Source organism: Protopterus annectens, chromosome 15.part0 (genome assembly GCF_019279795.1).
Source record: "Protopterus annectens isolate FY-2018-M chromosome 15.part0, PAN1.0, whole genome shotgun sequence".
Taxonomy (NCBI): Eukaryota; Metazoa; Chordata; order Ceratodontiformes; family Protopteridae; genus Protopterus; species Protopterus annectens.
In genome coordinates this window covers 121,926,812-121,942,691 of record NC_056749.1, presented here as the reverse complement: position 1 = coordinate 121,942,691, position 15,880 = coordinate 121,926,812, and the positions used below count along the sequence as shown (strand labels likewise).

The 15,880-nt window shown below is 38.6% G+C and overlaps 1 protein-coding gene across 5 annotated transcripts in view; it reads right to left on the bottom strand.

The window, feature by feature from the left end:
- PHKA1 (phosphorylase kinase regulatory subunit alpha 1) overlaps window positions 1-15,880 on the bottom strand; it is a 3,177,076-nt gene that overhangs the window by 1,075,895 nt on the left and 2,085,301 nt on the right. The gene's annotated exons all lie outside the window — the stretch shown is intronic.

The following is a 15,880-nucleotide window of genomic DNA, read 5'->3' as shown; positions in this document are numbered from 1 at the left end:
CAGAGTATAGGCAAAGAGAAAGAAGTAGCGGGCTGCTAAATGAAAGACCAGCACTAGTAGAGTTTTTAATAGAATCTAGAACAGAAGCTGCCGTTAAAATAAGAATAATTAGTAAAGCATATAAAATACTGCATGATAATTATAAGAATCAATCAGAGGAGCTTAGAAATAATTGGGAAGAGAGACTGGATAAGCAATTCACAAAGAGACAATGGGGGAATATATGTATATCTCCCAAGTATGCAGCAGTGTCTAGAAGATTTAGGATCTTTTCCCGGAAGTGTTTACATAGGTATTTTTATATCCCAAGTAGACTCCAAAGAAATTTTCTTCAGGTAGATAGCAAATGTTAGAGGTGAGACGAGCAAGAAAGAGGTTGCTGGGAACGTATGTTTTGGGAGTGTAATGAGCTTGCAGACTTTAGGGGATTGGCGGATGAGCGGATTGGACTGACTGGCGAGATGATTTTTTTTTTTTTTTTAGTTGTTACCAAATTGAAATTGCCTAGACATAGTAAAGCCTTGCTGAGTCTAATTATGGTGGCTGCCAAAAAAGCAATTACTAGAAAAGGGAAATCAAAGTCTAGACCAACTTTACTAGAAGTAGTGAATATAGTGACAAAGAAAAAACAACTGGAATTGGGATCTTTACAAAAGGGAAGGAACAAACTACATAAAAAATGGGAATTGTGGGAACAATATATGCAGAGCAGGAACAAGGTTTAAGAGGCAGGATTTGAATGAGCTATATAATGCTTAACTGATAAAGACTGGATGGTTTGTAAGCGATGTATGATGTTTGCTTGGTGTCTGTGATGTAAACTGTTTGCAACTAAAGTGGTATAATTTTCTATGTTTTTCATTTATATAAATGTAAAATTGCCTTTGGCGTATGTGAAAATTTAATAAAGATGTTTGGGGGAAAAAGTGCAATGTTATATCAGCAGAAACATTTGCCTGAATAAGGGCTGGTGAACAACTTAATTTGGCCAACTGTGAGAAGGTTGTTGCTTATGGAGGTGAAGAGATTCAAACTGAAGGCTCAGTAGTGCTTTCATTCTGTTCAGCTGGGAATGTTTACAGCTTGCAATTCTTTGTAGTCAAAAGACCTGTACAGCCATTATTAGATCTCAGAACCCGTTTAAAAATGAAACTGCTTTCCTTTACTAAAGAAGTCCATCATGTAAGCACATTTCCTTGTTCCAGTTTCACCAGTTCTATTTTCTCAGAGTATGTTGATATTTTCGAAGACAAGCTAGGTAAACTTCCAGTTGTGGACTCCATGAAATTAGACCCAGAGGTCAGACCAGCAAGAACAGGTCTGATAGCTATGCAGGACAGAGTCGAGAAAGTCCAATTAGATGAAATGGTGCAGCAAAGTGTGATTTGTCCTGTTACAGAACCAACTGAATGGTGTCTTCCATGGTAGCTGCTCATAAGAAAAGCTCAGATGAAGTCAGAATATATATTGGCCAAAGAGACTTAAGCAAGGCATTAAAAAGACCTCATCATCCTATGTGTAACAGTGGAGGAAGTTGCTACTCTCATGCCAAATGTCTCTGTTTTTTCTGTCTTAGATGCAGAGAGTTCATTTTAGCAAGTAATGCTTGATCGCAGATCTTCACTACTGACTACATTCAGTACGCCATTTGGTAGATACAGATTTCTCAGGATGCCTTTTGGAATAAATTCTGCCAGTGAAGTCTTTCATCGTGCAATAGAGCAATTTTTTTCAGGCTGTACGTGTGCTATAATACTAGACGATTTACTAGTTGGAGGCAATGATGAAGCAGAGCATGACAGAAACCTCAGGAAAGTTCTAGAAAGAGCACGTGAAGTGAATCTAACGCTCAGTCCTCTGAAATGTAAATTCAGGCTGCCAGAAGTTACTTATGTCTGTTATTTATTTACCAGTTCAGGGTTACGACCAGATCCTTCCAAACAAACAGCCATTCTTGAGATGCCAGCTGTAGACAGTGTCCAAGCCTTACTGTGCTGTCTTGGTATGGTTAATTATTTGGGCAAGTTTACACCAGACTTCAGTGAATTATCAGCACCCTTTAGAGAGATGACAGACAAAAATGTTACCTGGTCATGGTTGGAACACCACCAGAGAGCATTTAATGACCTGAAACGGAAAATTGCCAGTCCACCTACATTAAGATACTATGATGTCCACAAACTAGTAATTCTTTCATGTGATGCTTCAAAGTTCGGTCTTGATGCAGTTATTATTCAAGAGAATAGACCGGTAGCCTATGCATCTAGAACTCTTGCCCAAACTGAGATGCAGTATGCTCAGACTGAGAAGGAACTTTTGGCAATTGTGTTCACATGTTCGAAGTTCCATGATTATATTTATAGCAGAACTATCCAGACTGAGACTGATTAGCAACCTCTAGTCACTATTTTAAAGAAGCATATGCATACAGCTCCGGCAAGACTACAAAAAAATGATGCTCAGATTACAAAAGTGCAACTTCAAATTGATCAATACAAAAGGCAGACTTCTTTATCTGGCTGATACCTTATCCAGATGGCCCAGAAATACCACAGATAAGCTTGATACAGAGAATTTTGACTTCAATGTCATGGCAGTGAATAATTATTCTACCACAAGATTTGATGAGCTCAGGGATCATTCAAAGACTGATCCAGTTTTGCAAAAGCTCAACCATTTCGTCAGTGTTGGATGGCCCTCAAAGCAATCTTGTGTACCTGCAAAAGCGCAATCTTACTTTCCTTAACAGAAATGAGATGTTGATGGACATGGTATCACTTTCAAAGGTCCTAAAGTTGTTGTTCCTACTTCCTTACAACATGAGTACATCCACATTTTGCATCGTGGCCACATAGCTTCTGAAGCTACCAAAAGAAGGGTGATAGGACAAGTATTTTGGCCGTTTCTGTCAAAAGATATCTGTAAAGTACTTTCATCTTAAGCATGCAATAGTACTAAACTGCATTTGCAAAAAGAGCCACTTCAGCTGTACTAGACTCCTGAACTACCTTAGTCATCAACAGTAGCTACTGACAAATTCAAGTGGAATAGTCAACATTACTTAGTGTTGGTAGATTCTTATTCAGGTTGGTTCAAGATTTATCTGCTACCTAACCTAATGTTCAGTATTTATTTATTTTACATTTCTTAACTGGGAAAGTCCGACAGGATACAGGTCCATTTTCAGCAGAGGCCCAGGGAGAAAAGCTCCAAATGTACAAAAACAAGTGTAAATACAGTGAAATTATTAGGTTCATACGTAGGTACTAGGCTATCTGCCAGAAGGCATTTATAAGCCTAGCCGGAATGTGTTGGCTTTTGCCACCCCCTTAGATTAGTTCCCTGTGCCTCTGTCCATCAGAGCCATTGAAGTGACCGCTGGGGTAAACTTTCTGTTTTCCATCCACTCGTCAAGGTTTCTCTTGAAGATGGTTAGCGAGGAGCTCTGCCTAATGTAGATTGGAATCTTGTTCCAGAGCATGGGAAGTCTCTGGGACAGGAATCTATCCCCTCCAGCACATCCTATTTATTGTTGTGGTGAGGTTTAGATCCCTGGAGCGTGTGGCTTGAGGGGATAAGGTTTTCTTTAGGTGGAGCATGTCCAAAAAATTCTGGGTTGGACATGGCCTTGTGTGGCAGGCAGAGATCACCTCTGAGTAGGCGGTATGCAACCAAGTACAGCTGGAGTTTCTTCAGTTGAGCTGCATAGGGCATCTGCTTGAGGCCAGTGATCCTCTTGGTGAGGTACTTCTGTGGTCTTTCCAGTTGTTACAGGTGTCTTGTAAGGTACATCCCAAATGGGGCATTGTACTCTATGATGGATCTGATGAGTGATGCATAGAAGGGCCCAATGACCTCTTTCGATCTGGATGCAAACACGTTTGTTATTAGGTGCAATCCATACCCATATGCAAACAAACATTAAAAGAATACACCAAAAACTCTGTATGTTCTATCGCCATATTCGCTTCCTCACCCCTTCCATTAGATTCCTCCTCTGTACCACATATCTCATCCCTTCTCTCCATTATGGTGCCCCACTCCTAACCAATCTATAATCCTCTATTAAAACAAAACTCTCCTCCTGCTATAACAAAATCGCCAAATTCACCACTGGGCACAGATCCTCCTCCCATCACTGTACTGTCCTCCACAAACTAAATTAGCTAGAGCTTCCCAACTACCTTATCTACACTCAACTAATTCATGCTCATGAGCTCATTTTCAAGCCCTCTCTCTGCCCTTCTCCTTGCCTCTATACCTTCACTATACACCTACCTAGCAGACCCCTAAGAACCAACACTCAGAACCTGATTGAACTCCACAAACCTGCCCATCCAGCAGGCAAACTCTTACTCTCGTTTTCCCTAGCCCGTCTATAGAACTCCCTTCCACCTCGTATTTGCAGCACTTGCAGCCTCCCCACCTTTAAAACTCTCCTCCACTCGCACTTAAGATCTCTCTGGGAATGCTCATTTTCCCATCCTGCATAACATCCCCATCTACTACCTTAACCCCTTAGCCTACAATCACATCTCCTCTATGAGAACAAACATACTGTAAATAACTTCTCAAGTTTAATTCATTTGTACATACCTACTCACTATTGTCTTTGACTTAGCATCTATTTTAGCAAGTATAGAGACTAAAAATTGTAAACCCATATGGATTGTTATATATTGTTCTGCTTTTACTTCTAATTGTATTAATATTTACTGTGGCTCATATGTATTCTTGTACTTTAACAAAATGTTTTTTTTTTGTTTTTTTTTTATATATTGTATCTATGGAGCTTTTCTCCCCAGGACTCAATTGAAAATGGGCTCATTCGGCCCAATTGACCATCCTGGCAAACAAACTTCAAATAAATAAATAAATAAATAAAAGATGTCTGAAAAAAGAGTTGACTAGAAGAATCTAGAGTACATTAGAAATGAAGCACAGAAAGGGTTTGGGAGATGCAGATGACCAGGAAAAGAAAAAGAAAATATGAAAATATTGCACATTCTTAAACTTTTAGGGGACTCTAAAGCACATCAAGGATTGCTATCAGAGTATAAGGCAAAGAGAAAGAAATAAGGGGGTCCCAAAATGAAAGACCTTCACTGACAGAATTTTTATTAGAATCTAGAACAGAAGTCGCAGTTAAGAAAGGAACAATTAGTAGAGCATATAAAATATTGCATGATAACTATAAGAATCAATCAGAGAAGGTTAGAAAGGATTGGAAAGAGAGAATGGATAAGCAATTCACAAAGAAACAATGTGGGGAGATAATGTAGGTCTTCCAAATATGCAACAAAGTCTAGACGATTTAGAATCTTTGGTTGGAGATGTTTACATAGGTATTTTATACTCCAAGTAGACTACAAAGAATTTTCCTCAGGTAGTCAGCAAATGTTGCAGGTGTGAAGGGGAAGACAGCGGTAACTGGGAACATTTTCTCGAAGTGTAATGAGTTGGCAGACTTTAAAGATTCCCTGCAGACTGCTCTGTCGGAGATGCTGGTGTAACTACAGAAATTATTTTTTGAGCTTCGATACAGAATTAGTATTGCCTAGACATAATAAGGCCTTGCTGAATCTAATTATGATGGCTGCCAAAAAAAGCAATTACTAGAAAATGGAAACTGAAGTCTAAAGCAACTTTAACAGAAGTGAAGATAGCAACAGATATAAAACAATTGGACTTAAGATCTTTAGAAAAGGGCAGGACTAAATTACATAAGAAAAAATTAGGAACAATGTTTAAAAGTAGGCAGAATTTGAAAGAGCTATGTAAGGGCTGACTGATAATGACTGGATATATTATAAGTGATGCATAATGTGTGCAGCTACAGCTACGTAGGCACAGTTTGTAATGTATAATGTTTGCAACGGAGATTGGGTCAGTATGGTTTATAAATGTAAGATTGTCTATGTTATACACAAGTTAATAAAGAATGTTACTTTTTTTTTTAAACAAGAGCATGAGTCAATTTTTCCAAAACAAAAGGTAGCCCTGGGTTGAGGGACAACTGATGAATCCACCACTTGAAGCCAAACTGACTTTAGAAACCACTGGAGCTTTCTCATGTGGAGCTTGGCTAGAAGAAACATAGGAATGGTGGAAGCCATGTAACCCAGAGCTCTCAAACTCCCTGGCTATACTGGAAGCCAAAGGAAGAACAGATTGAAAGAAAGCAAGGAGAGTAAAAGTCCTGGAAAGAGGCAGGGATGACAGCATGAATTGTATAGAGCCTGCTGCCCAGGAAAAACATGATCCTGACAAAGAGGCAGGGATGACAGCATGAATTGTCTAGAGCCTGCTGCCCAGGAAAAGCATGATCCTAACAAAGAGACAGGGATGACAGCATTTGAATTGTCTAGAGCCTGCTGCCCAGAAAAAACATGATCCTGACAAAGAGGCAGGGATGACAGCATTTGAATTGTCTACAGCCTGCTGCCCAGAAAAAACATGAACCTGAGAAAGAGACAGGAATGATTTTTTGAAAATTTACAGTAAACCCTGGTTTTGAAGGACAGAAATAGCAACATGTAGATGAAGTAAAATCTCTAGAGAGGACTGATTGAGGAGGTCGTCTAGGTAAAGAAAGACCTGTATCCCTCTCAACCTGCAGAAAGCAATCACAGGAGTGAGGCATTTGAAGACCCTTGGAGCAGCAAAGTGGCCAAAGGGCAAAGCAGAGGACTGAAAATGTCAGGAAGCAACAGGGAAATGTAAAAACTTCCTGAAAAGGGATAAATAAGAACATGTAGATAAGCATCACTGAGATCAAGGGAAACTAGAAAAGCCTAAGGAGGAACCATCAAAAAGGTGTTTAGCTGAGAAAGATCCATAATGGGTCTACAGGTGCATTCTTTCCTGGGGATCAAGAACACTCAGGAGTAAAACCCCTTCCTCCGAGGGGCTGGAACTTCTTGAATTGTTCTTTGAGCCAACAGGACCTGATGCACCTCTGGAAAAAAGGGCAGTTGTTCCAGAGGAATGCCCAAAAAGGGGTGGGGGGCGGATTTCCAAACCAGGCAATAACCCTGGTGAATTATGGAAAGAACCGAGGAGTTTTGGGTGACCTTTAACCAAACAGGAAGGGAGAGGGCAAGACACAGAGAAACAGGAATGTGACTGAGAAGAACAGGATAGTCAGACAGCACTTGGTTTGTCAAGAAAAAGAGGCTTCTGAGTAGCAGGAGTTTGGATGGCCTTAGCAGGAGAAGCCCTTCTACCACCCTTCCCTTTGGGGGGGAGGGTGAGACAGTCTAGGAACAAAGGCAAGCTTGTTAGAATAATTCCTTTGAAATCTGGGAACAGGTGAAACAAAAATATGCTTCAATTCCTATAAGAACAAACCAAACACGCACACGCACGAGTGACTAAGTGCACAGTCCAAACCAAAGCAGAAAGTAAATCCAAAAACAGACCAGCACAATGGTAGTTCGGCTAAAAAACATTTATTATTGAATAAACTTCCAAACCAAGAGTGTTATATCTTGATTGGCAGGCAAACCGGTTTCGGCTATAAAAAGCCTTCTTCAGTGCTAAACCACAAATGATCAACAGTTGAGCAGCTCCAACATCCTGGTATTATATAGAAAAATAATTAAAGGCATACTGCTGAAAAAATAAATTCCTTAATTGTATACACATATCATAAATACTGATATACTTACTATCTATTAAATCTTGATGATATTATAACAAAAACTGACATGTGTGCAAATAAAATTATAAATAAATCAATCAACAATATGCATAGAGAGGTAGGCTGACATATTATTCCATTTCATTTAATCCAGGTTTGAACAAAGCACCTAACCTGGTTATCCACATAGTTTCCATATTGTCAAGTTTATCATGACAGCCTGCTTTGAAATTCCTGTGCATTTGGATCTTATCTATAATAATACATTTAAAAAGTGCAGTTGGATGGTTGATGGTATGTTTATACAGGGCATTGGAAAAACGGTTGTTTCTAATGGCACTAAGGTGTTCACTTATCCTCAATTTGAATGGTCTGGACGTCTGACCAACATAAAAAGAGGAACAGGTACATGTGGCTAAATAAATGACCCAATCCGAACTACAGTTCACAAAAATGTTAATCTTGTATACCTGGGATGTATTTTTGCTTGAAAATTCCTTGGTTTTAAGAATGTGTTCACAGGCACTACAATGTCCACAGGGGAAACATCCCACCAAAGGGTCACCAAATAGAGTGGTTTGAACTGTTGTAGCTGGTGTGTATCTCTTGTAATGAGATAAGCGAGAATGTATAGTGCGACCCCTACGGTATGAGAAAGCACATTTGTCTGGTAAAATATCATTGAGGAGTTCATGAGACTTTAAAATGTCCCAATGTCTGTTAATGATTTCCCTAAATCTAAATGTATTATTGCCAAAAGTGATTACAAACCTAATCGGCTGGACAGAATTGGATGTGTCATCAGACTTCGAATGTTGGTATTGTAGTAAGGTGGAACGTGCCATCTTGCTAGTCTGATCAATAGTTTGAGAAATATGGTATCTAGAATATCCACAACTAATAAACCTATTGGACAGGTCTTGTACACAAACTTGATGTTGTTCTTCTGATGAGCATATACGTTTCATACGTAGAAATTGGGATTTGGGAATGTTTCGGATGATGTGGCGGGGGTGAGAGCTTGATGCATGTAACAATGTATTATATTGAGGGAACTTCCTATGTACCCTGGTAGCCAATGTGTGATCTTCCATTCTAGAAATAACATCCAAAAAACAATCTCTTGATACTCTATATTCAGAGTAAATTGTATATCCCAAGGATTGTTATTGAGGTACCTGACAAAATCAAACACATGGGCCTTATCCCCACGCCACACCATCCAACAGTCATCTAGATATCTTCTCCAGATGTCCAAATCGTTAATATACAGATTGTGATGTTCATCATATATGAATGATTGTTCACAGAAGCCCATAAATAAATGAGCATATATGGGGGCAAAAGAAGCCCCCATTGCCGTACCTTTGATCTGCCAATATGGTTGTCCATCAAAGTAAAAAATATTTTTACACAACACATACTCAGTAAGTGTGACAAGAAAATTATTGAAACCAGTGGAATATAATTGTGATTTATCCAACCAATAAGAGATCGCAGCTATACCAGCTTCATGGATGATGCTCATGTAGAGAGATGAAACATCTAAGGTACATAACCACCAGTCCGCTTCTAATTGTGAATCTTAGATGATGTTGAGGAATTGCGTAGTATCTTGTATTCTTGATCTCACATGAGGCAATAAGGGTTTTAAATAATAAGTCAGGAAAGCAGATAGTGGTTCAGTAAGAGAACCCCTCCCAGAGACAATAGGTCTACCTGGGGGGTTAGTGGGATGTTTGTGGATTTTTGGAAGAAGATATAAGTATCGGGGCATAGGTTCCACCACTTTAAGTTGTTTACAAACCTGTTTACTAATAATACCTTCTTCTATCGCTAAATCCAAAAAAGAGTCTATCTGTGCCTTGAAATTAGGTGTAGGATCAATAACCATACTAATATAAAATCGAGCATCAGACAGCTGTGTGAAAGCCTCAGCTTTATATTTACTGTGATCGATAACCACAATACCACCCCCCGTGTCAGCTGGAGTAATAACAATGTCATGATTAAGTTGAAGTTCTGTTAGTGCAAAACTCTCTGCTTGGGTGAGGTTATTTGTAGTAGGTTGGTATCTCGTGGAAAAATGTAAATCTTTGATGACACATTCCTTAAAAATAGAAACATGTTTATCCATGGGTGGTTTAAAATCTGACTTGCCAAATTTGAAGCCAGTAGATCTATGAGTGGAGTCATGGTCTGAAAAAAATATTTTAAGATTAACCAATCTGCAAAAATCATTAACATCCTTTAACAAACTATATTCAGAAACAGGTGAGGTGGCAACAAAATTAAGACCTTTATTTAATACTTGGTAATATACAGGTGATAATTCAAAAGATGAAATATTGTGTACATTATTCACTGTTTCACAATCTGTTGTAATAGGACCTGTAAACTGGATGTTCCTGTTTCTGTTTCTATGCTTTCTGCCCCCCTACGTGTCTTACGTCTAAAGGGTCTGACTGTTTTCTCTTGGCAGCAGGAGACACCTGGTGTGAAGGGACATCATAGTCTGTAGCAGAGGAAGTTTCATCCTCCGACATACCACTAAGGGTAGATTCTGTCCTTCTTAATATTGATCTGGGCCTTTTTCTACCATGATTACTTTTATTAATTCTATCTGTGAACCTGACATTCTTGGATGTAACGAATGGTTTGCCCTTGTCGTAATCTGACACATCCCTGTTAAATTTATGTGTTTTTCTCTTAATCAACTGTTGTTCCAGATTGGCCAAATCTTTGGCTAAATTGGAAGTATACTCTGAAAAATTCTTCAGTTTCAAATATCTGGGCCTCAAAGACACACCTTATGAATTTCTGCTATTTGTGATTCAATTGTCCTTTCATAATAGACAATCAGGGTATTTACAAATAGCATTGAAGCCTGGTGTTGGGCTAAAGCCCAATCCTGTGATAGTTGGGCATCAATATTTGCTACTAAGGGTTGAAGACGGATCCTTAGACCTCTAGGTGTTATATCTTTTAGTTTATAGGCCTTAAATAGTTTCAAGTGCCAAATATTAGACCGGAGTGATTTCATGTTTCTAGTCAGTTTTTGGAAAACTAACCCACATTTATGTTTAGAATCCCCTTCAACATTATTGAGACTAGTAGACCCCCTAGTGTTGAAGCCAAAGGCTTCCAGGTTATCTTTGTCAGCCGATGGTCCTTGCAAAATTCCACTTAAATCCATGGTATAACTCTAAGGCAATATATCACAGCACAATTCTTGACCCAAAACAGGCAAATAATCTAGCATAAATATGACTTAAATAAAAGCAAGTATGTATATATATGTGAGAATGTACCCTGTGTTGACCCTAAATATTGTGGAGAGTGGCCTCCATAACGAATAATAAAAAAATATATAAGCACAACCAAAATGCCTCACTATATATAAAGAGAATATATATGCCAATATACTGAAGTAGTTGACACTTCGTCTCACTACAGTCAGATATTAAATCTAATTATAAAGGTCCAAAAATTGGATGTCGAGGGTATGCACTTGTGTAAATCAACAATTATGATTTATATCTTGTGTAACCATAACTCTTCCCATATACAATTGTGGTAGCCGACAGTTCGTCTCTGCTACCATATATTCATCGTTAAACACAGACACAAAATGCATATACACTAGTGTGTATATACTATTGCTGGACTTTCGTCCCATATAATGTTGAGAATGTGAATATCCAATATAAATAGACCAAAATGCCAAATATTAGTAAAGACAATATATATAGATATAAGGGCATAAAGTTGCCTGCTTACCTAGTATATTGGTGAATAAAAGATATATGTACACTCCACAAATATGGTATCAACAGTACAAAATCATATATAAAATACCAATATGATATTCAGAAAACCTGTACTTGGGTCAAAAATGGTTAAACAATTATTGCCAAAGCTATTAAGTGAGCTTGAAAAAGAGAACCTGAATAAGTACTAAACAGAGCAAAACAGCTGAAAACCATATGTATGACTAGGGGAAATACTTAAGAATATAACCATGAAATCCAATTTGTGTGTGTCTGAATAAACCTACAAAGAAATACAAAAATGTCTGTCACAATAGGTGTGCCAACAAACCCCAGCACTAACAGAAATCAGGGTTAGTAGGCTGAATTGAAACCATAAAACGAAAACATTCCCCAAAATGTGACAATACTAAGTAATGTTATTTGAGACACTGAATTATAGCACCTTACATACACATGAATACAGTTGCAAATCCTTGTCAAGCTGATATCAAACAAAACAATTCTAAACGTTCCTTAGACTAATGTGCCCGAGTTATGTGATATTTAGTCTCACAGCAATGACAGAAATGAGAGTAATTACCTAAATTAAACATAGAACTGAATGATGAAAAACATTCTCCAAACTATACATACTGCCAATTCTAGATTGTATAAAATAAGAAACTAAAATGTAGCGTCATATATAAACGCAGATACAATTCCAAGTTCTTGACTAATTAACAAACAGAACAAATGTCCCTTGTAATCGACCAAAAACAGCCAACTTATAATATAAATCCGAACTGGGTCTTAAACTGAATGATGTAAGATTCAAAAATAAGACATTAGGTCCAAAGCCAAAAACGCGATGGGTATATCCATAGATGTAATCAAATAGAAATGCTGGTAATATATATGTATATATATTAAGTCCACAGTACTTATTAGATGAATATATATTAATCCTTAGTCAGCGCCCAAAATGATAAAAATTTAGTAAACCCTCGCAAAATCCAAACGACAAAACAAAGTTCAAAATGTTGGCATAAGCACAAAAGTAATCCACTACGTTTTCCAAATCCCTTGAAAAGGAAGTAGTCCACGAAGTAGGCCCAATGCCTGATATAAATATAGATTAGACCAAAACTGAATGCTGGCCCAAAACGATCGCAAAATCTTGAATGCTGCAAAAACTAAACCAGCATAACATCACCGATGTAGTCAAAAATAAACCAAACAGACACGTATTAATCCAAGTAAGATAGGAGCTGCAGAAAAGATGTTGCCGACATACCAGGCGTCCCCAGCGTGAAGAGCAAGCAGTAGGAACAAACCAAACACGCACAAGCACGAGGGACTAAGTGCACGGTCCAAACAAAAGCAGAAAGTAAATCCAAAAACAGATCAGATCATTCAAACTGAGGATAAGTAAACACCTTAGTGCCATTAGAAACCACCGTTTTTCCAGTGCCCTGTATAAACATACCATCAACCACCCAACTGCACTTTTTAAATTTATTATTAAAGATAAGATCCAAATGCACAGGAATTTCAAAGCAGGCTGGCATGCTAAACTTGACAATATGGAAACTATGTGGATAACCAGGTTAGGTGCTTTGTTCAAACCTGGATTAAATGAAATGGAATAATATGTCAGCCTACCTCTCTATGCATATTGTTGATTGATTTATTTATAATTTTATTTGCACACATGTCAATTTTTGTTATAATGATATCAAGATTTAATAGATAATAAGTATATCAGTATTTATGATATGTGTATACATTTAAGGAATTTATTTTTTCAGCAATATGCCTTTAAATATTTTTCTATATAATACCAGGATGTTGGAGCTGCTCAACTGTTGATCATTTGTGGTTTAGCACTGAAGAAGGCTTTTTATAGCCAAAACCGGTTTGCCTGCCAATCAAGATATAACACTCTTGGTTTGGAAGTTTATTCAATAATAAATGTTTTTTAGCCGAACTACCATTGTGCTGGTCTGTTTTTGGATTCAATTCCTATAAGGCCTTAACCTTTTCTTGCAGGAACTTAAACAACTCTGCTGCAACACCAAACAAGGTTTAGCCTTGTTATCATCAGGCAAAGTTTGAAGTCTGAGCCCAGAATATCTCCTTAAAACAGAAGCAAAAGCAGCATCCCTAGGATGAAGCCTCATCTGCATCACAGCTACATTAAAAGGAATGGCGAGCAACTTGGAAAGATACCACTTGCAAGGAAAGAGCAGAGGCCTTCCCCTTACAATTAGGAAAATCTGAAATAGCCTGACAAGCCTAAGAGAGAAGAGCCAAAACATATCTGGTCATACGTGTCTGACAGTTCATGGCTCTAAAGGCTAGGGTAGCAATAGTATACAATTTCTTACCTAGTCTCTCCATGGTTCTGATGTCCTTTTCAAAGGGAAGCAACTTAGCAGAAGACAACAATCTGAAGGGCTTATCAAAGGCAACTGATACCACAAAATGGTCAGCTGAGGGGAACTTATAAAAGAAACTTGCACTCATCAGGCACGTTACAAAACCTAGCAGTTTTTTTGAGAGCAGGGGGCTGGGAATCAGGAGCCTGAGAAGCAGTGGAAAATGCATTCAGCAAGACAGCAAAAACAGGGGGAACAGCATAGGGCCAAGAAGACTCCGCCTGCAGAAGCTCATAGTATCTGTTCTCAATATCAAACACCTGAGTACAGCTCCATTTGAAAAATGCCATCATTCTGGAAATAGTGTAACCAAAAGATATATCCTCAAAAGAAGATTCAGGACTGATAAGAGTCGCCTTCTTCAGAACCATAATCTAGGGGAGAAGGAATCTAAGAGTAAGTGAGGGACATTTCATCAGAATCTGCATTCATCATTGTCAGAAGACTCCTGCTCCCTAGGCCTCTTAACAGGGGTAGAAGACCAAGGAGGAGCAGGAACAGAAACCTCCTGTGGAGGCTTCAGAGACATAAGGTAATTAAACAGCCCTCAAATGAAATTTTGCCATTCACTCTGGGGATCTTTAGCAGCAGGAGAAATGTGTTTAGTTTTCTGCTTCTTTTCAAGAGGGACTTCAGCCTTAAACAACTTAGGAGGCGCTAATCCTTGATGACACTATTATTGTAGTTGGAGCCTCATCTCTCACTAATATCTGAGGAACACTTCTAGGCCCTTCTGTAATTATTAGCTGCAGTTCCCCCTGTACATTCAAGGCGGATATCTGCAAGGCCTTCATGGACATGCGTGAAGTCGGATCCATGCCAGCCTCTGAAGCAGTTGTGGCAGATGAATCTGAGAAGGAAACTGGACAATCCTCTGGGATTTCACTAGGCTCACAGCGGAAGAATCTGACTAAGCTTTCTTAGTCTTTTTCTTCACAGATGGCTGACCGAGCCAGAAAGGTCCTTCCATAGTGTCTTTAGCCAAGTAAATAGCGAGAGACGAAAGACAACTACTCAGTGTCTTTGGGATGAAAGCTTGGCAAATCTCACAAAACATATGGTTGTGGGAAGTACCTAAACAGAACAAACACTGCTCGTGACAATCTTTATAGGGAATCTATCTCCTGTACTGGCATTCCCCCTTTCTGGATAACATGAAACCAACAACTAAACAAGACAAAACAAGGATAAGAAAATCAAAAAAACCTAATGGGGCACTTATCTGAAAGTGGTCCAATAATCAGCAGATGAACAAACATTCAGACTGACAATCGAAGATGGTGTTCGGACTGCCGGCAAAGAAGTCCTGAGGATGGTACATCCAGACATCATCTTTATGCCCTACACCACGCATGGGGAGCATGTGTGTGATGTACGGCATACCCCTTACAACCTAAAGGCTTTGGTATACCGGCTGGATGTCGGGCTGCCCTTGGCAGGGGATCCCCATTTTAAAGGATACTGCAATAGTGATATGGAAGGACAAATACAGTTCATCTCTTGGAATAGGCTTGAAAATGTATCCATTTAAAGCAAGCCTTATGTTACACTTGAGATTAGTTTTAATAAATGGAGTTTTAGTGTAAATGTACAGCTGAGCTACATTCAGTGAATATGTTTCAGGCTAAAACACTGGCAAAGACAGACATGCAGAACTTTGACATTCTCAAGAGAACATTTTTGACCTTACAAAGACAGAGAAATATAGGAGACATTCACAGATTAGCCACCTGAAATAAAAAGTCTTTTTACTGAATTAAATTGCACACGCCTGGGAATTGTATTTGTATTGTGCAAAGAATGGAAAGTCAGGACAGGTAAATCATATCTGAATTTAGGGAGGAGCATATTTTTAGCCAGGGCCATTCTAGCTGGATGAGAAAGGGCATGAGATATTCTCCATACACTTTCTTTTGGGAAAGGGCTTCAGTTTATGGTTACTAGTGTTTTAACTAGATGTTACCTTATATGAAAATAACTACTCTGCTGTCATGAATAAAAACACAGGTGCTAAAACAAAACCCACAGTAATCTTACTGCTAACTATG